The sequence below is a fragment of the Puma concolor genome, chromosome A1 (genome assembly GCF_028749965.1).
Source record: "Puma concolor isolate L17-30 chromosome A1, mPumCon1.1.hap2, whole genome shotgun sequence".
Taxonomy (NCBI): domain Eukaryota; kingdom Metazoa; phylum Chordata; class Mammalia; order Carnivora; family Felidae; genus Puma; species Puma concolor.
In genome coordinates, this window is record NC_141667.1 from 204,559,751 (window position 1) to 204,583,003 (window position 23,253).

The following is a 23,253-nucleotide window of genomic DNA, read 5'->3' on the forward strand; positions in this document are numbered from 1 at the left end:
AATAACAACTCCGATAAAGGATTGGTATCCAAAATATTCAGATACAATTCAACACCTAAAAAATGAATAATCTGATTAAAAGTGGGCAGAAGACATGAACAGACATTCCTGAAAAGAAGACCTCCAGATGTCCAATAGACACATGAAAAGATGCCCAACATCACTGATCATCAGGGAAACACAAATCAAAAGTACAAGATACCGCACACCTGTCAAAATGGCTAAAATCAACAACATGAGAAGCAACAGATGTTGACAAAGATGTGCAGAAAAAGGAACCTTCGTACATCATTGGTGGGAATGCAAACTGGCGCACTTGCTATGGAAAACAGTATGGAGATTCCTCATATAGTTAAAAATAGGGACGCCTGGGTGGCTTAGTCCATTAAGCATCTGAAACTTGACTTCGGCTCAGGTCATGATCTCCTGGTTCATGGGATTTAGCTCTGCAGTGGGCTCTGTGCTGACAGTGTGCAGACTGCTTAGGATTCTCCCCTCTCTCTCTGCCTCTCCCTTAATAGCTCACATGTATTCATGCACATGTAGTGTCTCTCTCTCTCAAAATAAATAAACACTTTTTAAAAAAAATTAAAAATAGAACTACCCTGTGATGCAACAATCACACTACTGGGTATTTACCCAGAGAATATAAAAACACTAACTCAAAGGGATATATGCACCACTCTGCTTATAGCAGCATTGTTTACAATAGCCAAATTATGGAAACATCCCAAGCATCCATCATAAAAAGAATGAAATCTTGCCATTTTCTAGGACATGGATAGAGATAGAGAGTATAATGCTAAGCAAAGTAAGTCAGAGAAAGACAAATACCGTATGATTTCACTCACTTGGAATTTAAGAAACAAAACAAATGAGCAAAGGGAAAAGAGACAGACAAGAGGAGAGAGACAAATCAAGAAACAGATTCTTGATTATAAAGAACAAACTGTTTGCCAAACTGGTAACAACTGTTACCAAAGGGGAGGTATGTGGGTGGATGGGTTAAGTAGGTGATGGACAGTAAGGAGTCCAGTGAGGGACATCAAATAGCTATATTCTGGGTTAGGAGATTATAGAGAACACATTGCAAAGCAGAAAACTGCTTTCTGGTCTTGCTGAAAACAGTAGTCATGGTTCACTTACCTAGTTAATGTATACCTAGGGGGCTTTGCTTATCTAGTTAATGTATATCTAGGGGTTAGGTCCTGCCTATGCTCAGAAATTCCTTAGACCATGTTATCGCATGGAATATTTTACCCTGTCTCGTTTTTCTGCACGTATCTATGCATTCTTACTGGCACGTAGCCCACTGAATATTGCGCAATGTTGCCCTAAATGTATGCTCAACAAATACAGGAGCTTGAGAGCAGCTCTGGGAGACTGAGCTCACCTTCTCATCTAGAGAAGACTGCCTTCTCACCTCCCTTGACTTGCATGGAGTCTTGAGTAACACTTACTGCCATCCCTGCCTTTGCTGGACAAAGCTGAAAGCCGAACCCACAGTGCAGTTGTCATGAGCTGAGCACTAGGTAATGTATAGAATCGTTAAATCACTATATTGTACAGCTGATACTAACAGTATGTTAACTAACTGGAATTAAAATAAAAGATTTTTTTAAAAAAAAGAGTGCACGTAAGTGTGTGTTTCAGTGATTTCTGATTTAAATCTGGTAGAGAAAATTTTTACTAATAGAGCTCAATTTCCTTTAACACCTTATTTGCTAATATTGGCATATGTATTATGTCTACTTATTTATGTTATATATCCAACAAGATTTTTATATTCTTATTTTTAAACAAACATATGTCATTTAAAGAAATTAATAGAAGAAAACATGCATATATACACGTGCTTGTGTGTGCGTTTGTGTGTAGGTTTGTGTGTGTGTGTGTACTAACAAATTATAACTTCTGGGGTTGTTCTTTCCTTCCCATAGATCACTGTTACCATCTACTTTACTTCTGACTTTCATAGTTTGTATAATACAAGGCTGATAAAACTGTATTATTTCCATTTTTATTTATCTTTAAATGTATTAATTTAATTTTATTTCTGAAGGATAGTTTCACTGGATATAGAATCCTTTGATAGCAGCTTTGTTCATTTGTTTGTTTTGCTTGTTATTTTCCTTTCAATTTGTCATTCAATTGTCTTCATACTTTTTTTTTTTTTTTTGGTCATAATCAGATGTTTATCATGCTGTTGTTTCCCAATAAGGGATGTGTTGCTTTTCTTTTGGTTCTTCCATAATTTTGTCTTTATACTTTGCTATCATCAACTTGATAGATAATATAGTATGTGTGTGTGTGTGTGTGTGTGTGTGTGTAAAATTAAAAAGTATGTATGTATATGTGTGTTTTGTGTGATTATCCTACTTGAGCTTCTTGGATGTATAAGTAATGATTTTTTCTCATTTGAGAAATTTGACATGTTTTCAAATATTTTACTTCTAGCTTCTTTCTCTTCTTCCAGATTCCATTTTAATATGTGACAGAATTCATTCATAGCATATCATAGGTTTCAGGTCAGTCAAAATAAAATTTCCTTTTCCTGGGGCGCCTGGGTGGCGCAGTCGGTTAAGCGTCCGACTTCAGCCAGGTCACGATCTCGCGGTCCGTGAGTTCGAGCCCCGCATCGGGCTCTGGGCAGATGGCTCAGAGCCTGGAGCCTGTTTCCGATTCTGTGTCTCCCTCTCTCTCTGCCCCTCCCCCGTTCATGCTCTGTCTCTCTCTGTCCCAAAAATAAATAGAAGTTGAAAAAAAAATTAAAAAAAAAATTTCCTTTTCCTGGTGTCTACTTAAATTTTCAGGCTCACTTTGCCACAAATTACCTTTCCTTATTTTTTTTCAATATAGCTTTACTGAATGTATCTAAGTTTTTGAAAAACTGCTCTACTTTTCTCACCATCTACTCTTTGAAAGAGCTACTACTTCTTTATAAAATATTCATCCCCAACTTCCTTCACTAAAATAATAAGTATTTATCCTTAATGTGTCAGCTTAATCACTCATATCTCCAATGAAGCCATAGTTGTCTGTCAAAACCATCCAAAGTAAAAGAAGCCCAAAATTTCAGACAAAGTTTATCCTAACTTATGAAAAAAATACACTTGTGCATTCATAGAAGGTTCTAATTTTTTAAAATGTCCAATAGCTCAAAGTTAGATTCCTAGTGCTTAAATAACAGATACTAGCTCAAAATTTTTGAGAGGAAAAAAAAGTACTTCGTCAAAATTCTCAGTTACATTGACTTTCCTAGTTTTTGTTGTGTAAATTAAAAACCATATATCTAAACCAAGATGATTCACTACTGAGATATCTGTCATGTTCAAGGGACAAGATACAAATAGACCACTGTGATATTTCCATTTTGATCAACCTTAAAGACATTCAACTCACGATTCTTGCTTCTAGATAAAGTATTCTGCTGGAACTCCTGAAGTTTGAAAATATCAGTATGGGGACAGTGTGGTGACAGCAAAGATTTTAGTCATTTTGAAAAGTATTATAGATAAGCATGTTGACATAAACATGTGAACTATATATATTTTGATATATATGTAGTATATATCAAAAGTAAAATCATAGTATAGCAAAAAGATCTTAGAAGAATATATTAAAGTATATTAATATCAGAAAGTAAACACATAAACAGCATAGCATAGAGATCACTTCCTGAAATAGAGTGATTTAACTCCAATGACTAACAAAAGAAAATTCTTTGCCAATTTTTTATTGATGCCACGATTATTATGGATTAAGCAAATGTTCTTTCACTGAAAGCCATACTTTATATCTGAAATAGTTGTTAAAGTTTATCTTAATTTGGAAGCTTAAGTATAAAAAAAGTGACTGCTATAAACTGAAATACACCTCTGCAGAACACTGTTACAGTCATCTCTTAAAACATCAATATTAACATGGGGGATTCAAAGATGTATATATTTTCATTATAATATAGAAAATAAATAAAATAGGGGAACCTGGATAGCTCAGTCAGCTGAGCATCTGACTCTTGATTTCGGCTTAGGTCATGATCTCACAGTTCGTGGGATCGAGCCCCGCATGGGCTCTGTGCTGACAGCACAAGCCTGCTTGAGATTCTCTCTCTCCCTCTCTCTCTGCCCTTCCGCCTCCTCAAAATAAATAAACTTAAAAAAAATAAATAAATAAATAAAATATAATCTTCTATTGATTAAAAAGATTTAGCCAAAGCATATTCTAATTATTAATCTTCTTTTCCTGTGTTCGATATTAATTTTAATAAAGTGATGGACTATTCCTTCTATGAGTGTGTCTCAGGAAGAAAAAATTCAAAAGAGCTAAATAAATAAGTATCCCTAATTTACAATTTAAATAGGAAAATTCTATCTTACCTACAAGTGCTATAGCACAGTAGAACACCATAAAATGGTTGAACTAACTCAGACATTGGGGCTACTGCTTTATTCCATCAAGTCTAGAAAGGTGGAACTTGAGACTCAATTTTATTGCTGTGGTTCTAAATGTAATGATGAAGATAACAAAACTAATCCAAGGTCGAGGATGAACAATTAACATTATCTCCATTGTGAATGATGTCTATCCTTAGTGGAAGGCAATGTCTTGAAGTAATTTCTTTTTTTTTTTTTTTTACTCTAAATTAAAGGTGGTAAGACATGGTAAAATTGGGATTCTATTTCCATTTCATCTTTTTTTTCCCTCATGCATTTATCCAACTGGCCTCTTGTACTGTTTCAGTACAAGGATAATTTGCTTGAATCATTGTGGTGAGCCAAGGAGAATGAAAATAGGTAGATAAATATAACTAGCCCCAAAGTCATTTTGTAACATTGTCACTCTGGTCAATTTCAAAAATTTAAGGCAAAGAATCGGGTCATTCAGGATAATGGACAATGTTAGAGGTCCCTTAAAATTTAGGAGAGCACCCATTTAATATTAAGAATAAAGTCAAGTCACTAAAATCTGGATAAAATTTCAGCTAAGATATGTACTAAGTGTAGTAGACAGAATGACTGAAAAATGTCTACATGCTGATCCCTGGAACCTACGAATATGTAGTGTTACATGGTAAAAAGGATTTTGCAAATGTAGTTAAGTTTACACACTTAAAAAATTTTTTTTATGTTTATTCATTTTTAAAAGACACAGAGAGACAGAGCACAAGCAGGGGTGGGGCGGAGAGAGAGGGGGACAGAATCTGAAGCAGGCTCCAGGCTCCGAGCTGCCAGCACAGAGCCTGACGCAGGGCTTGAACTCACAAACCGTGAGATCATGACCTGAGCCGAAGTCAGACGCTCAACCACTGAGGCACCCAGACGCCCCAAGTTTACATACTTTAAAATAGGGAGATTATTCTGCATTACCCATCATTCAGGCTGGCCCAATCTAATCACATTAAGTCTTTAAAAGCAGAGAACTTTTTTGACTGGGGTCAGAAAGAGGTAGCAAGAGAAGTCAGAGATATTTCATGTAAAGAGTGAGAAGGACTCAATCCACCAATTTTGGTTTGAAAATGGATGAGGCAATATGATGAGGAATGCCTTAAGAATTCGAGAAAGGCTTCTAGCTTATAGACCTCAAAGAATTGAAACTTCAGTCCTACAACTGCAAGGAGCTGAATTTGGACCATAATCTCAATGAATTTGGACGCAGATGCAGCCCCAAAGCTTCCCAAAAAGAACACAGCTCTCTTAACACTTTGATTTCATCCTTGTGAAACGGCAAGCAGAGGACCCAGCTTGTCGCTGTCTACCCTTGTTTTGTGTCCCATGAACTGAGATAACAAACGGGTGTTATTTCAAGCCACATGAGTTGTGAAATTTGTTATATCGCCAATAGAAAACGAATATGTTAACATAATAAACTCTTCATAATAGATTCCTGAACTTTAATTTGTACTTTTGTAATAAAGATATTAATATGCTGATCTAAATAAAATGGGAAAGATACTAATCTAAAATATTTAGCAATATAAGTATCCTGTAATATATCTGTCCAATATACAAAACTTCATTTAAATATATTTTCCTGTATCATTAGATCTACTACATAAATCTGAGTATAAACTAGCTATAAAATAATAACAATCATGAGCTACCACAGTCAAAGGAATAAATATCTAATGGTGTAGCTAGGACATGCTTGATGATGTTGAATGGAATGCTTCCTAACCTTTGCATTTCTGTTAAATGAGGCTTTCTTCCCTATCAGGAAGCTATCATCCCTTTGAAGACAAGAGGAAGACACACTCAACATTCTGAAATAAGTGACACTGCATGGATGAGATAATTACCAAATTGAGGGTAAAGCCAGGAACACAGTCATATTAACAAAATCATCCTCTAACAATAAAGAACGTTTGCCATTTTGTGAGGACCATTACCAAAATCAAACTTGCTTTATTAGCAAAAATGCCAAAAATACTTATGTACTTCAACTGTGAACACATGGTTCAACAGAAATCGACAATGTGGAACTTGGCATTGATAAAAATATCTTTTTGCCAAACAGATGTACAAGACATGAAGAAAAACAGCTGCTAAGCCAAACAAGTGAAAAGAAAAATTGAGGTCAGAAAATAAAATGAATTTTCAGGTAGGCATATTTTTGTTTTTCTCTAAAGGTAGTAGACAGAAAATAGTTCCTGAAGCAAACTCTACATCTTTTAAAGATTACATCGAATGCTTTTAAGTAAGTTCTATAGTAAAAAAAAAAAAAAGTATAATAAAAATTCCATAGTAATGTTGTTTATATTAAAAACAATCTTTTTGTTGGTTTCATAAAATTTTGAATTAGGGAATCTCCTAAGTGTTACATTGAAGTCTCAAGCCCAGATTCTTTTATTCAGATAAGGAAGGTGCTCTACAGAATCTTATTCTATTAAGCCTTAGTTCTTCTTTTTATTACATCAAATATTAAAATGCCTTTAGGGGCACCTGGGTGGCTCCGTCGGTTAAGTGTCCGACTTAGCTCAGGTCATGATCTCACAGTTCATGAGTTCTAGCCCTGCATCAGGCTCCGTGCTGACAGCTTAGAGCTTGAAGCCTGCTTCAGATTCTGTGTCTCCCTCTCCCTCTCTCTCTCTCTGTCCCTCTCCCACTTCTGCTCTCTCTCTCTCAAAAGTAAATAAACATTTAAAATAAATTTAAAAAAATAAAATGCCTTTAAAAATCCCATATAATGTTGACACCGATATTTGAACTTGATGGCTTTTTTTAATGCTTTCAAAATTGTATTGCCTCCATTTGAGGACAAATGTTTAAAAACTTTGAACCTGTTAAAAATACCTAATATGTATGAAAATTTTTTCTTCAATATGTTATATAGCTTTAAACAATGTTGGTGAAGAGATTTTATTAAGATACAGACTAAAAAATTTTAGGTCAGAAAGTAGGCACACGTCTACAAAACATATATATCTCTAATATTTAACTTGGAGAAAACATTTTCAGCTATAAATACTGAGTAGCCCAAAGATTAACACTAAATTCTCCAACATTCAAAAGGCTTTTTCAAACACATTATTAACAGGCCAACTAGAGGCTACATGTAGTCTTTGATAGTGTGAAAGGATAAGTTGACAATTACCCATTTTTGCTACCAGAAGGACTGACATCAGGTCTTATGGAAAGCAGGCTTTCAATAAATATCATTTTATTCATATAAAAATTATTCTTGCTAAGCATATCTTATTATGAAATATAATTCAAGGAAATACCAGAAGAAATAGAAACACTAATGTCAAACCCTCCCTTCCTTTTTTAACTACTTTATAGAGGTATGATTGCTATACATACATAGGATTATCATACAAAGCTGTACATATTTAATGTATAAAACTTAATGAGTTTGGAGATAAGTATATATCCATGAAACCATTATTACAATCCATGCCATAAACATATCTATCACCTCCAAAAGTTTCCGTCCAACTTCTTAGTTATTATCACTATATTATTTTATAAGACCCCTTGGGGTGCCTAGGTGGCTCAGTCAGTTAAACCTCTGACACTTGGTTTTGGCTCAGGTCATGATCTCCTGGTTCATGGGATGGAGCCCCACATTGAGCTGCTTGCTGACAAAGCAGAGCCTGCTTGGGATTCTCTCTCTCTTGGTCTCTCTCTGTCCCTCCCTCCCCCATGCTCCCGCTTTGGCTCTCAAAAATAAACTTAAAAAAAAAAAAAAGAACCTTAACATAAGATCTACCCACTTAGCAAAATTTTAAGTATACAATTCAATATAGTTGGTTTTTTCTTAACTATTTATTTATTTATTGATGTTTATTTTTGAGCGAGAGGGAGAAAGCACAAGTGGGGGAGGTGGGGAGGGGATCAGAAGATCTGAAGTGGGCTTTGTGCTGACAGCAGAGAGCCCGATGCAGGGCTCAAACTCAGGAACTGAACCATGAGATCACAAACTGGGCTGAAGCCGGACACTTAGCCAACTGAGTAATTCAGGCACCTGCTAATTGTTTGTTTTGTTTTTTTAATGTTTATTTATTTGGGGGGGGAGGAGCAACAGGAGATGTAACGAGAGAATCCCAGGCAGGCTTCATGCTGTCGGCACAGAGACCAACAGGGGGCTCAATCTCACAAACCATGAGATCATGACCTGAGCCAATATTGAGAGTCAGATGCTTAACCAACTGAGCCACCCAGGTGCCCCTACAATTCAGTATAGTTAACTCTAAGCATTATGCTAGAACAGTAAATTTCTAGGCCTTTTCCATTTGCATAAGTGAAACTTTGTACCCTTTGACTAAAGCCACTCTTTGTTCCCCACCCTTCAGCAACTGACAGCTACCATTTTACTCTCTGTTTCTATGAATTGGACTGTTTTGGATTCCTCATCTAAGAGGTATCATGTAGTATCCTGCTGTATGTAACTTCTTTCGGTTTTCATAATGACCTCCAGGCTCCTCCAAGTTGTGGCATATAGCAGGACTTCCTTTTTCTTTATGGCTAGATAACATTTCATATCACCTTTTCTTCATTTGTCCATCATTGGAAATTTAGATTGCTTAGCTGTTATGAATAATGCTGCACTGAACATGGGAGTACAGATATTTCTTAGAGATTCTGATTTCACTTCCATTACATATGTATTCAAATGTGGGATTGCAGGGTCACATGATAGTTCTATTTTTAATTTTTTGAGGAAGCTCCATGCCATTTTCCATAGGGGCTGCGTTGATTTACATCCTCACAGCATATAAGGGTTCCAATTTCTCCAAATCTTTACCAACACAGTTATCTTTTGTTTTTTCAACACTAACCATCCTAATAAGTGTGATCTAATATCTCATTATGATTTTGATTTGCATTTATTTCCCTGATGATTAATGATGTTGACCACTTTTTCAAATTGTTAGCCACTTGATGTTTTCTTTGGAGAAATGTGTATTTAAGTCTTTGTTCATGTTTTAATCAGGTTTTTGGTCTTTTTTTTTTTTTTTTTGCTATTAGTTTGTATGAGTTCCTTGTGTATTTTTTAGATAAATTTTTATCAGGTATGTGATTTGCAAGTATTTTCTGTTTTTTTTTTATATTTGTTCTTCCTCTCATTATTCAAACCTTCTTCCTCACCATTTCCTCGTATACATATTTCACATATTAGAATGTTTACTGCAATATGACTGCCCTTTATTCCATGCTAATGAAATCAGTAAAACTTTCAACCTGAATATTTTTGCTTCATTAATATGCACATAATGATTTTTGCCACATTTTTCCTGATGAGAAATATCAGGTGTTCAATCAATTTAAAAATAATTTTGAATTTTAAAAATTATTTTACATATTTTCATTGATAAATTTTTAATTTTTAAATGTAATTTAGAAAAATACATGAAGTTTCCTATCAGGAGATTTATATTGTGATTTGAATTCTGCTCTAATAAAATTATACAAATTTGGTGTAGGAATGAAATCTTTTAAATTTCTAGGTTATTGGCTCAGTCTGTTGAGCATCCAACTTCAGCTCAGGTCATGGTCTCACAGTCCGTGGTTTTGATTCCTGTGTCGGGCTCTGTGCTGACAGCTGAGAGCCTGGAGTCTGCTTCGGATTCTGTGTCTCCCTCTTCTGCCCTGTTCACTGCTTGCGCTCTGTCTCTCTCTCTCAAAAATAAATAAAAATTTTTATTTTATTATTTATTAAAAATTAATAAATCTCTAGGCTATTCTTTCAAATGTAAAAACACTTAAATTCATTTTTTAAGTCATATTTCTATTTTAGCATTTTTGAGGATCAAAAATTAAATCACTACCTATATTTCAGCCTTCTATAGGTTTCTTTGATTTGAAAAGCTTTTAAATTTTCATTCAGAATGATAGACGAATTCAGCATTTCCTTGCATTAATTTTCATTAAATAAAGCTCTATTTTCTTCTTATGTAAAAAGAAATTATAGCTTTCCTCCTCTAAAAAAATAATTAAAAAATTTTTTTTATTTCCCTGCCTTCCACTCAACTAACTATGGATGATATAACACAGCAATTCAGGGGTAATTCTATTCATTCTTCTTAGAAAGTATACTGGGAGGTCAATATTTTTATGCCAGTCAGGTCTGCTTTGTGGTTAGCATCTTGGATTGTCATCGCTAGCTTGCTGAGTGTTACATGTTGATGGCAGAACTCCAGTGTGACATCTGACAGTTTGGGAAAAAAATCACTGAAAATTCTTTACACAGATAAACAAAATGCACCAGAATACCCTTGAACGTTTCTAATTTAAATTTCAAAAACAGTGCTTGTTTCATTCCATATACTTGTCACTTTGCTAGTCATTGAAGAAATGCAAAGATGAATACCTATTTTTATCTTAAAGGCTTCACATCTCTCTCTAGCTTACTATTATCTCTTTGAGTCCCTGAATAGGGAGGAACAGTAATATTCTATCTATTTGATGGATAAGTAAACGCACATTTAGAACAGGACTAACCATAGTAAGGCCAGAAGACCAGTTTTCATCCTTGAGCTGTTGAATAATAGTTTAAGAGGAGACAGTACATTAATTAAAAGTGTTCAGAAACTTTAGAGCAATATGTCAAAGCAGTTGCGTATTTGTTGAATTTAACAGTAAAAATAGTGTTTATATTCTCTATGCCTTTTTTCATTTTTCTAGTAATTATATATATACATATTATAGAATACAATTATATATTATGTATAAATATATATAACATAAATATATATATGATATATATAATATTGCATTTTACAAAAGTTTTTATTTGTAATGAATGGGGGTAACTAGTACTTTATGAGAGACAGTTTAAGGAATATTGCTCTAGAAAGTTATTAAGTATACCCAACGACATTATTCAGTTGTTTATACCTCTAACATACTCTAGAACAATATATGGGTTGTTTCAAAGTAAAAAAAATCCTCAGCCCAACAACAGCAAACCCCGATATACCAGGTACGAAGCTTAGATACATGTATTTGCAAAATAAAACTAAACCCCCAAATCTCCTAGTAAAAAAAATAATGAAAAATAACTGGAACATGTGAATCTAGATTTTAGGTACTAGGATCACCTGGCTGTATTCTACTTAACATTCCTTAAAAGAGTTTTCAATGATCACCAGTCAAAGTCTCCTCCCTCATAAGTGAGCTCCTGTGAAGGCTCAGACTGGAGGGACGGTGCCAGCAGATGGAGGTTCCATCAGGGATGATATTGGCAGTCTCCAAGGTAACAGTTACCATGGCGAAGGAACAACCTCCAGCAATGGCTAGCCTTAGTGTAAGAAAGGGAAGGCAGAAAATGTGACTGCATTTGTGACTGCTCTATAAATCCCTTGAGCAGATCGAGGAAGCACTGGTGCTGCACCTACCACCTTCCCCTTAATTCTGGCATATTCTTCCACAGATTGTTTGTTTGGTTTCATAGTCCACCCAAATGAAAACATCCAAAGCCCGTTTGAATAGTCATACTAAACAATTTCCGTTCTTTATCATCCAGCCTAGATCAAGTTCCAGGAAAATACTTTGAAAGTCGCATCACTTAGAAGCTGTAATAACTAATAAGGAAGTTTTACAGGAAGTAGAATCAAATTAGCAATACTAAAAAATCTAGCATTTTCATATAAAATTAAAAATTTTCACTTTATTTTCACTTTCTCCAAAACGTTGTAGGTGTGACTGGGTACTTTCCAAAGGTTTAGCACTGTTTATTTGAATATCACTTGTGCAAGCTTGATGAAAGGAAATGGAATGAAATTATTATGTACCAGAAATCTTTATTACCACAAATTTGAATAAAAATGAGACAAGATTTTGCTTAATTAATTTATTTTATATTTAACAGGGAAATATAAATTATTCTGAATATATTGGAATGGGAACCAAGGATTTAAGGATCCCTCTCCAGTGTTTAAAATTTATGTATGTATGATAAAAGAAAATACATAAGCTATTGCTGAATTATCCACAACTCAGCATGGAGGTGCTTCAAGAATTATAGGAAGATTAAGAATCCAAGCAACTAGAATACAAACAGGCAAATTTCTGGCAAAAATTACTTGCAGTTATTCTAAAGAAGGTCTGGTTAGCAGGCCATGAATAGACATGGGGAGAATTTTCTTAGTGTGCCCATTTTTCTTGAATTGATGATTAATATCCTACCCCTCCTGCAAGTCAGAAAAAAGTTTTTAAAAAGTCCACCAGAGTCATAGTGTAAACGTAATGCAAGTTCATGCCAGACCTTACTAGGGTGGCAGGCAGAGTGGAATAGGTGGGTCTAGTCTGATGGGCTAGCCACTGGGTATTGTCTCACTTAATCCTCTCATCACACATTTACTTATAGCTGATTTAAACAAAAGGTGATAAAAAATTAAAAGGTGCTTATTATAAATTAGTAGTGCCAAGAAACCCCCCCCCCAAAAAAAAGAATACCTTGTGGGAATGGGGTCCAACAGGAACAGACTGTAATATTCAAAGGACTTTGCCCTGAGGCACCACCCCAACCAACAAACTGAATTCAAATTAGGACAGAGGCTTAGGTGTGGGCTTTTAAACCTCCCTCAAAGTACACCACTTGTGCATTAGATCACATTCCTTCTTCACTACTTGAAGACATATCTCTGACAATTACTCTTCTCTTTCCTGCACCATCATGCTTTTGCCCATAAACATTATCCATAAAGCATTCAAAATGATGATATTTTGGGGTGCCTGGGTGACTCAGTTGGTTAAGCATCCAAATCTTGATTTTGGCTCAGGTCATGATATCACAGTTCATGAGTTCGAGCCCCGCGTCTGGAGCTGTGAGCGTGGAGCCTGCTTGGTATTTTTCCCTCTGCCTCTCTCCCACTTATTCTTTCTCTCTCTCTCTTTCAAAATAAATACATGAACATTTAAAAATGCTGACATTTTTCCCATCTTTAAACAAAAACCTTAACAGCATATTCCTCAGCTTTTCCAAATCCAATTCTCCTCCCTGTTTGAGCAAAAGTCCTACAGAGTTGGCATCACTTATGGTTTACAACATCCTTCCTCTCATTCCCTCTTAAATCCATGCCAATCAGGTTTCACCCTTACTGTTTCTCTGAAATTGCTCTAATTAATTTCACCTTTTCAAAATACATTTCCTAGATGCCAAATCTCAGAGTCAACCCTCAGTCCTTATTTTTGACCAAGCTGCAGCTTGTGGTTGAACTCCTAACTCACTGGTCTCTCCTTAAACTCCTTTGCTGCGACTAACTTTTCTTTTTTTTTTTTTTTTTTTAATTTTTTTTTTAACCTTTATTTATTTTTGAGACAGAGAGAGACAGAGCATGAACGGGGGAGGGTCAGAGAGAGGGAGACACAGAATCTGAAACAGGCTCCAGGCTCTGAGCGGTCAGCACAGAGCCCGACGCGGGGCTCGAACTCACAGACTGAGAGATCATGACCTGAGCCGAAGTCAGATGCTTAACCGACTGAGCCACCCAGGCGCCCCGTAACTTTTCTTTTTAAGTTAGAGTGCTCCCAGGTATTGGTCTTTGATATTCGTTGCTTTTCTGTCTATGCCAAAGTCCAAGGCAGAATTCATCCTCAGAGCTTAAATACAATTTATACAGTTACACCTACATTTATACCATCAGACAATCCCCTCCCAAACACCACACTTCCATCACCTGCTAACTTCATATTTCCTAAGATGTCAATACACATCTTAAACTTATTATGTCCAAACTGATCATCTGATCTCCCCAAAACTCCTTATTCTCTTATCTTGCCCAACTTGATGGATACTCCATCCTTTCACTTGCTTCTCTCCTTCCACACCTCACATAAAATCTACCAGGAAATCCTTAAGTGTATATCCGAAATCTAACCACTGCTCACTATGTCCATTGCTATCACCCTTGTCTGAGTCACCATCATCTCTCGTCCTAATGGTCTCCTTCCTTCCATTCCCGGACCTTAACAGTTTTTTGTTAACAAGTATTTATTTTGAAACTTCTCGTTTCATGTGTGTCTGTGTCTGTGTTCTGTGTTTAACTCTGCTTTAAAGTCTGAAACAGTTCCCCATTTCACTCAGAATAAAAGCTAATGTTTTAAAAAAGCTGACAGGTCTCTGAATGACCTGCGGTGCCCTGACTTCCTCTTCTGACACTGCTTTACTCATTCAATTTTAGGTGAATTGTCATCCCTGCTATTTGCTCTAGGTTTTTCCTTTGCCTAGTCAATTCTTCCCCTAGATATCCATTCTAAATGTCCCATCTACAGCTCCCTTTCTTTAAATGACTATGTGTCAAACTTTTGACTAAACTCAAGTCTCTATTAAAATCCACCCTACCTGTATCATCTATACTTGTAACCTCTACCAAACCCTATCACAGGCATTAGTATACTAAAAGAAAACAAAATCTAAAACAAGAATTCCAAACTAATCAAAAATATTCACCAGTAACAGAAATAGTATTTATGGGTGAATATAAACGATATTTTCTCTTCTATTAATTTCTACAATCGATAATTTTATATGTTTTACAAAAAAGAACACCGATGCATTGTGGACTTTTTAAAGATATGCGGAAATAAAATGAATTAAAATTATAGCACAAAAGATGAATGTGATAGTTAATTCTACGTGTCAGTTTGATTGGCCACAGGGTGCCCAGATTAAAAATTATTTCTGGATATATCTGTGAGGCTGTTTCTGGATGAGATTAGCATTTGAATCAGCGGTCTAGGTAGAGTGCTCTCCCCACTGTGGGGGAGGGGCATCATGTAATCCATTGATGATCTGAATAGAACAAAAGGAAAAGGAAAGAGGAATTCACCTCTTTTTCTTTCCCCCTGCCTTTCTACTTGAGCTGGAACATTTCATCTCCTCTCCTCTTTTCTTGCCTTCAGACTCAGACTGAATTACACCATTGCGTTTCCTGGGTCACCAATTTGCAGATGGCAGATTGTGAGACTTCTTAGATTCCATAACAGTGTGAGTGAATTCCTCATAATATATAAATCTCTCTCATATATATAGAGTGTGTTGACAGATTTATAGTGGAACAAAATTTTTCTAGCACTTAGAATTGATAAATATTGAATTCAAAACATCACAGTAACCCAATATGTACATATATGTGCATTTTATAGGTATTTTACTATATGGAAATATGTGTATTTACCTTAAAATCATACTGTTGAGATTAATAATGAATCAGGAAAAACTGTGCATATTTTATAATGCTTTTATTGTGGAATATATCTAAAGCATTCATCTTAAAATTTAGAAGTGCAACTATTTATATCGTACAATAAAAAGAATACGTAACATTAAAAGCACATATAATAGGGGTGCCTAGCTGGCTCAGTTGGTTAAACATCCAACTCTTGATTTCAACTCAGGTCATGATCTCAAGGTTATGAGATCGAATGAGCCCCATGTCAGGCTCAGTGCTAGGCATGGAGGCTACTTAAGATTCTCTCTCTCCCTCTCTCTCTCTGCCCCTCCCCTGCTCACTCCCAATCCCTCTTAAAAAAATATATATGTATATATAATAAATATATATAGAATTTTATATCATATATACAAATATAATAAATGTATATATATATATATATATATATATATATATATATATATATATATACACACATGTATATTTGTGTATCTCCTATTGATTCTGTTTTTCTAGAGAACCCTAACACATGGGACATGGGAAAAATGCACTTATACAATTTTAAGAGTCTTAGTGATAGGTAAAGTATATAATATACTTTATGGGAGACTATAATGAGTTAAAAGATACATACTTATAAACCCTGGAGTTGCACTCTATGCAATAGTCACTAGCTACACGTAGGAATGTAAATTTAATTTAAATTAATTAACTTAAATTACAATCCTGAACTGGACACTTGCATTTTAAAACATTTCCATTATCATTGAATGTTCTCATATGTATCACTGCCTTAGAGAACCCCCCCCCACACAAAAACCCAGAAAGATAAAATAAACAAATAGAGATAATAAGATGAATGCTAGAAATACTCCGTCCAAAAGATGGCAGAAAAAGAGAAAAAAACAAAGAATGAGACAAAAACACTTACCAAGATATTACAACTAAATTGCATAACCACATCCAGAATTACACTAAACATAAACATTTATTCTTTCCCAAGGAACATGGAACTTTATCAATGGAGACAAATATGATGGGTCATAATAGAAATCACAGTAAATTTAAAGAATATTAAATTATACATATTATAGTATTGGATCACAATAGAATCATGTTAATAATTCTATTAATAATACATATTATTATTAATATATATTATATATACAATATATATATATATTATATATACATATACATATACATATACATATATATACATATGTATATATATATACAATATATATAATTCTATTAATAATACATATTATTATTAATATATATTATATATACAATTATATAACAATATATATTAATAATATAAATAATAATATTTAGAAACATAAAAATACACGTATCTGGCTCATAATTTTAATTACATTAAAATTAAAACAAAGGATATCAAAATTTGTGTGGTGCAGGTGAAGCATTTCCAGAGGGATACTTACAGCTTTTAAAGTTTATATTAGAAAACAAGAAAAGTCTAGAATCAGAAATCTAAGCCTCCACTATAAATGTCTAGAGAAAGAAGAGAAAATTATACCCAAAAGGAAGAATTAGACATAAGAACAGAGATCAATGAAATAGAAGATGGCCTTTCAATGGAGAAAATCAATGAAACCAAAGTGGTTACATTAAAAAGATCAATAATGTTTATAAACCTTTAATTTGACTGATCAACTTAAAATGGGAGTGAAGATAAATTACCAAGATCAGACAAAGAAAAGGGGCACTTTCAATATCCTATACCAATCAAAATGATAACATAATATTTCTGCCTATAAATCTGACAATCTAAATGAAGTAGATAAATAACTTGAAACCACAAATGATCAAAACTGACATAAGAAATACTTAGAAATTTGAAGAGCCATAATGGAACATCTGAGACACAATAAGGCACACAAACATCATTAACTTGGTCTCATTTTTACTGCTCAACTTAATACCTAAATTATCAACCCACAATAGGACATGTGCTCACTCAGTTAAAAATCCTATTTGAGTTAACAAATCACCAGAACTAGTAAGAGTGTTCATAAAATTTGCCAGATAGAGGAGATCTCTTTGAAAAATAAAATAGTTTGGGCACATGAGCAATAGTAACTAGAAAATGTAGAAATAACTTCAGGTAGCAACTAATAAGAGATATTTTTGTAAAAGATTTCAAAACTATTAGATGTAAATTTTAAAGGATCTAGATAAACACGAAGATATGTCAAGTTCATAGATGGAAAAACTTAAAAATATGTTAATGTTCCTCAGAATAAACTATAAATTTAATACAATTTCAAATGCAATTCCAAATATTTATTTTTATATTTCATGAAACTCATACTAAAATTCATATGGAAGAATAAACATCAATAAATACCAAAACAAATTGAAAAGAGGTTCAAAGATGGAGTAGATGCCCTACATGTCATGAATTTTGTCTGGCATAAATATAGCAATAATTACATACAGAAGAAGAGGTAAATCAATAAACTATATTTTAGAAATACAGAGTTCAGAAATACCCTTACTTTCCTGTATATTGTTATTGAGCTTTTAATTCTCATAGCTTCTTTTATTTGATTAGTGTTTCACCCTTCTGCTAGAAAAAATATTGCTGATTATTACTATATTATTATCATAAAAAATGTAGGGTTAGGGCAGGGACTTTGACCCTAGCTATATGTCCAGGACTTCTAACAGTGATTATTAAGTATTTGTTGAAAGAAAGAAAAGATAATGAAAGGCATATGATAGAGGTTGAACCACCAATCAGTAGAAGACTTTGGGGAAGCCACTCACCTTAGGTAGAAAACATAGAGTTAATTATATAATACATGCCAAACATTGAAGCAAATTGTAGATGGATTTAAGATTTAAATATCAGCAGTAAAAATTTTAAAAACTATGGGGAAATAAGAATAGGTAGTATCTTTATTATCTTGGGATAGGAAAGGATTTCTTAAAGAAGAATCCAGTATAAAGAAAACACTTCAAATAACAAAATACTGAAATAACTGGATAGAAATTTTGAGAAAATAAGATGCATATGATTCTTGTTAAAGATATACACTGGAAAATTAATATGTCTTAATTTATATTGGGGAATTGAGAACTAACTTAAAATTCAATATGCACAGCTTTTCAGAACAGAATATCTAATACAATGGGTTTTTTTAAATAAATTTTTTAATGTTTGTTTATTTTTGAGAGACACAGAGAGAGTGTGAGTGGGGAGGGGCAGAGAGAGGGAGAGGGACACACAGAATCAGAAGCAAGCTCCAGGCTCTGAGCTGTCAGCACAGAGCCCGATGTGGGGTTCCAACGCATGAACTGCAAGATTGTGATCTGAGCCGAAGTCCCAGGGCTAACGGCCTGAGTTACCCAGGCGCCCCTGTGAATGTTTTTCTGTGACCTCTTTCTTCTTCTATGCTGTAGACTTATTAGACTATGAACGCTTTGATAATGTATATAAGAAAATCATTCCACAAAGATGCACAGGATAGAAAGTCCATAGTCACCATACCAGTTGAACTTGGAGGTGACAAGTCTCCATTTTGTTTTTGAGCAGCTGCATAATATGCACCCACATTTTATACATAGATTACAGTTTATACACAGACTACTTTAAACAATTGAGAGGTACTGGTGTACTGTTTCTTCTGATTATACATTTTTGTAGCTAATGAGTTATTCTGGGCAGTGATATTTCCTATAGATGCTTTTCATTGAATATTGTAAGTGTTGAAGATACTAAGGCTTTTACTGAAAGCTTTCATGAGGAATCTTGGGATTATAAAGAATGCTTATTTGTTCATCTAATTTTAGTAAGGCACAGTCACCTAAATTGCTTTTGTTGCAAAAGAAGTGAGCATGACAGCTAAAAGAGGTGACACAAAAACCCTGACTTCTTTCATGCCTTTATGGAAAGAATGACAGTTAATGGGTAGAGAAAAAGCATGCATAACTTTTTCAAGGAAAATTGTATAAATGGGGCTTCTAACTGTAATTTAGAAAATCTGCTTGTCATGTACCTTTTCTACTAAGCAACATTCTAATTAATAGCAAAGTCTGGGTAATATTATCCTGTTACTGTAAATTGCAGAAATTGTGTCTATGAGAATATGTGTTAGGAAAGAGGGTAATGTTCAAATTCTGGAAAAGTATTTTGCAAACACAGAAGTCTGAAAGGCTACAGGGTAAGTCCTAGCCTAGCAGTCATAGCAATGTATTCTTTTTAGACTGTCATGTGAAGTGTACATTACTTTGAATTTGTCTTTTTTTTTCCTAGAAAAAATTACATTGGAACAAAGTTTTATATTTTTCATATAGGCTTATTTAACAGATAAATAATGCATGCAAGTGTGAATAGCAGGACCCCAATAACACACATTTCTTTTTAATTTATAAACCTCAAAGTTTACATCTTTAAATGTCTTTCTGGATACATTGGACATCCCAAAATGTTAGAACATTTTTATTTCTAGTCCAAGTAAAGATGGTGAGGCTGTAATTTAGAATACACTGGTAAGTGAAATTACTCCACTATCAATAAAACAATAGCTACTAAAGGACAGATTTTGAAATAAAAGCAGTTACCAAGTTTGTAAACCCAAACACAATGGTTTTAAAGAAAAAGTGATATGTACATATAGCATAAAAAAGTATTCACCAACCCTACTATCATTGGTACCTCCTACTGAATGCTTTGTGCTATACAAACTAGTCTTATATAATAAACAATATTAAAGAAATCAATTTTAGGGGTACCTGGGTGGCTCTGTCAGTCAAACATCTTACTCTTGATTTTGCTCAGGTCATGATTCATGGTTTGTGAGAACGAGCCCCGTGTTGGGTTCCATTCTGAGCATGGAGCCTGCTTGGGATTCTCTCTCTCTCTCTTTTCTTTCACCCTCCCCTGCTCGCTCACTCTCTCTCTCTCTCTTTCTCTCTCTCAAAGTAAATATATAAACTTAAAACAAGGAAAGGGATACTATTTAAAAAATCAATTTTTTTAAACAAAGCTTAAGTTACATTCAGGATAACAGACTTCAAACTGGGAGGCTATTCATATAGAACACTCACTTCTTATTACCTTCTTTACATTCTGAAACAAAGCAGGAAGAGTCATTTCTAGGAAATAAATGGAAAGCAAATTGTAGCAGACCAAAAGTTTGAGAACGTGATTGCTCATGTGAGCTAAAGTTAAGAACATTCTTTTTCTCCCTCCGTAAAAGACCAGAGAAGGAGACTTAGATTTGGGTTAATTATGTATAGGCAATTTGAGCAGCTATCATCCCTGTGAAGAACTAAGATGATGGACTCTTGAGTGTTGTTTTAGAAGGCCTGAAAGAATTCTTCATTTAGAGAAATGAAGGAGGGGTGGATACAACGTGTACTAATGTAAAGAGTGTATTCTGAATTTAGCGTCAGAACATGGAGGTAAATGAAAAAAGCAAAGCTCCTCGGATAGCCTGCATGACCTTGTGTGACCCAGCATCATTACCCTCTCTCCCCTCTCTCCCTGCCTCTTGGTCTCCCCAGGCACCAGGGCTGGCTGGGGGCAGGGGAGCTGGCCTCTTGCTATTGTTAGACTTACCAGGTAGACTCCTGACTTGAAGCATTTGCACTTCTGCTTTATCTGCTTTTTCTAACTGGAGTACCTGTCCTCAAAAACCAGTTTGCTACCTCCCTCACTTTCTTTAATGTCACCTCTTATCTAGTGAGTGAGGCAAAAAAAAGATCATATTTTGTTTGTATTGGTTTTGCCTCAAACTCTAATGTGGTACTTACTATATTTGACGTCCTCAGAGGCTATAAAGATAGGAGACAGGAAAAATGAGAAGTAAACGAGATTTTTCTTCCCCGGAAACCATCGATGAAATTTGGACTTTCACTGCTTTGATAATGAAAAAGTGCAAGTCTAGTGTTCTTTGATTTGACAAATCCATGACAGCATTCATTCTTCGTGCAGCTGAGTTGAGGAGAAGAAGGTAAAGTCGGGGGAAGGGACTTAATCTCCAACATTAATTTTCATGTTCAACTAAGTTTCCTGGTTCTGATAACTGGACAAGAATATATATCTATGGCAATACCATCGGGTTAGCATTCTCCTCACCTAATCTGAAATGCTACCTAATTTGTATCAGCGAAGCCAGTAACTCAGGATTGTGATGGTCCTAGCAAAGTGTTCAGGCCATTTGTTGATTTTAATCACCTGTTTTTGAATAAAGAAACTAGGAATCCAAGCTTAGAAAAAATGAAAGGTCGGAGCAGTTTACTAACATTATTTAAGTAACTCATATTTTTCAGAAACCTCATTCTTCTTTAGATATAAAGGGTAGGAGGAGACTTGCAGGAGACTTTTCTGAAATGAGATGACATAAAGGGAGAAATAAATACCTAGGACAAAAGATGAACTATAAAGCACATCATTTTGACTTTAATATTGTCCCTGTTAATGCGTGTAAGCCAATAGATTCACTATGTGTTTGGCATTACAATTTCCTTAATGATGACTACATTACATCGATAATAAAGTGGCAATGGATTTTGGTGAAAAAAATATCAAAACGTTATAAGCTGACTAAAGAAATAATCATCTCTTACCATTGTGAGCAATTCACAGGCTCTTGAGGTGTCAGCAATTTCAATAATTACTCTGAACTATTCTGTATACATACTAATAGGCAGAGAGCAAATACATTTTTCTTATTGCACATTCACCGTAAGAAAAAGGTTCTGAACAAATGTTGACTGGCAGTTTGTCTCTGACACTCTCAGCTCACCCACAACTTAAATCTTCCTTTTTAATGATGTACTTATTCCATGTGCGTTATCTCAAAGAGATAATGGAAATTAAAATAAAGTGTATTAAATTTTTCTACGTGGTAAAATCATACTGTGTTTCTCGTCAGAGATTTACTCCTATTGATCATGACCTATACGCTAAAGAAGGAATCTTCTCAGTAAACCAGAGTCCTGTCAATAGTTCCCCTGTCATAATAATAAATACATGAAGCCATGGTCATTTTCAGAACACAAAACAATAACATCTAGACTTGATAAGAGTGATACAGTTACAATTGGATTTTAGAGATCACCTATCCCATCACCTCATAGCACAAGCAAGGAAATTGAGATAGCAAGGTCAGAGAGCTCGTTAATGGCCTAACTCAGAATCCATGTTCCTAAGTGACTCCTTAAATATCATTATGTCCTTTGCCTGTAATGTTTCTTCTCTACTTGCTGACCCAAACCACCCTGACTCAGCCTAGTGAGTTCCTTTTCATCATCCAATATTCAAATAAAATGTTAAGGGGAATTCTCTTTACCATGCCTGTCCCCACTCATTATATTTGTCCTCACTGAGCATCTACATATAAGCCCGTAATTCTAAGATACATTTAAGCCTAAATTGCAATTAATTAAAAAAAACTGCCTCTCATTGTGAGATCGGCTTAAATAAGAACAATATATTATTTATGGCTGAATCTCTGTGCCTGACAAGGCTGCTGTCACAGAGGGGACACACAAGAAATGCTCCTTGGCAGCTGAAAGAAAAGTGTATGTCACCAAGTGTGATGGCTCAAATACAAAATTCCCATACTTCACTGGACAAGGAGAGCTTTTGGTTGAATGAC

The 23,253-nt window shown here is 34.7% G+C and overlaps 1 long non-coding RNA gene across 1 annotated transcript in view; it reads left to right on the forward strand.

The window, feature by feature from the left end:
* Nucleotides 1-1,254: 1,254 nt before the first annotated feature.
* The window catches only part of LOC147584721 (uncharacterized), a 38,435-nt gene continuing 16,436 nt past the window's right edge, over nucleotides 1,255-23,253 (forward strand). Inside the window, exons 1-2 of the long non-coding RNA XR_015255918.1 lie at nucleotides 1,255-1,532; nucleotides 6,517-6,600. This is a non-coding gene — a long non-coding RNA (uncharacterized LOC147584721). The remainder of the gene's footprint in view (nucleotides 1,533-6,516; nucleotides 6,601-23,253) is intronic.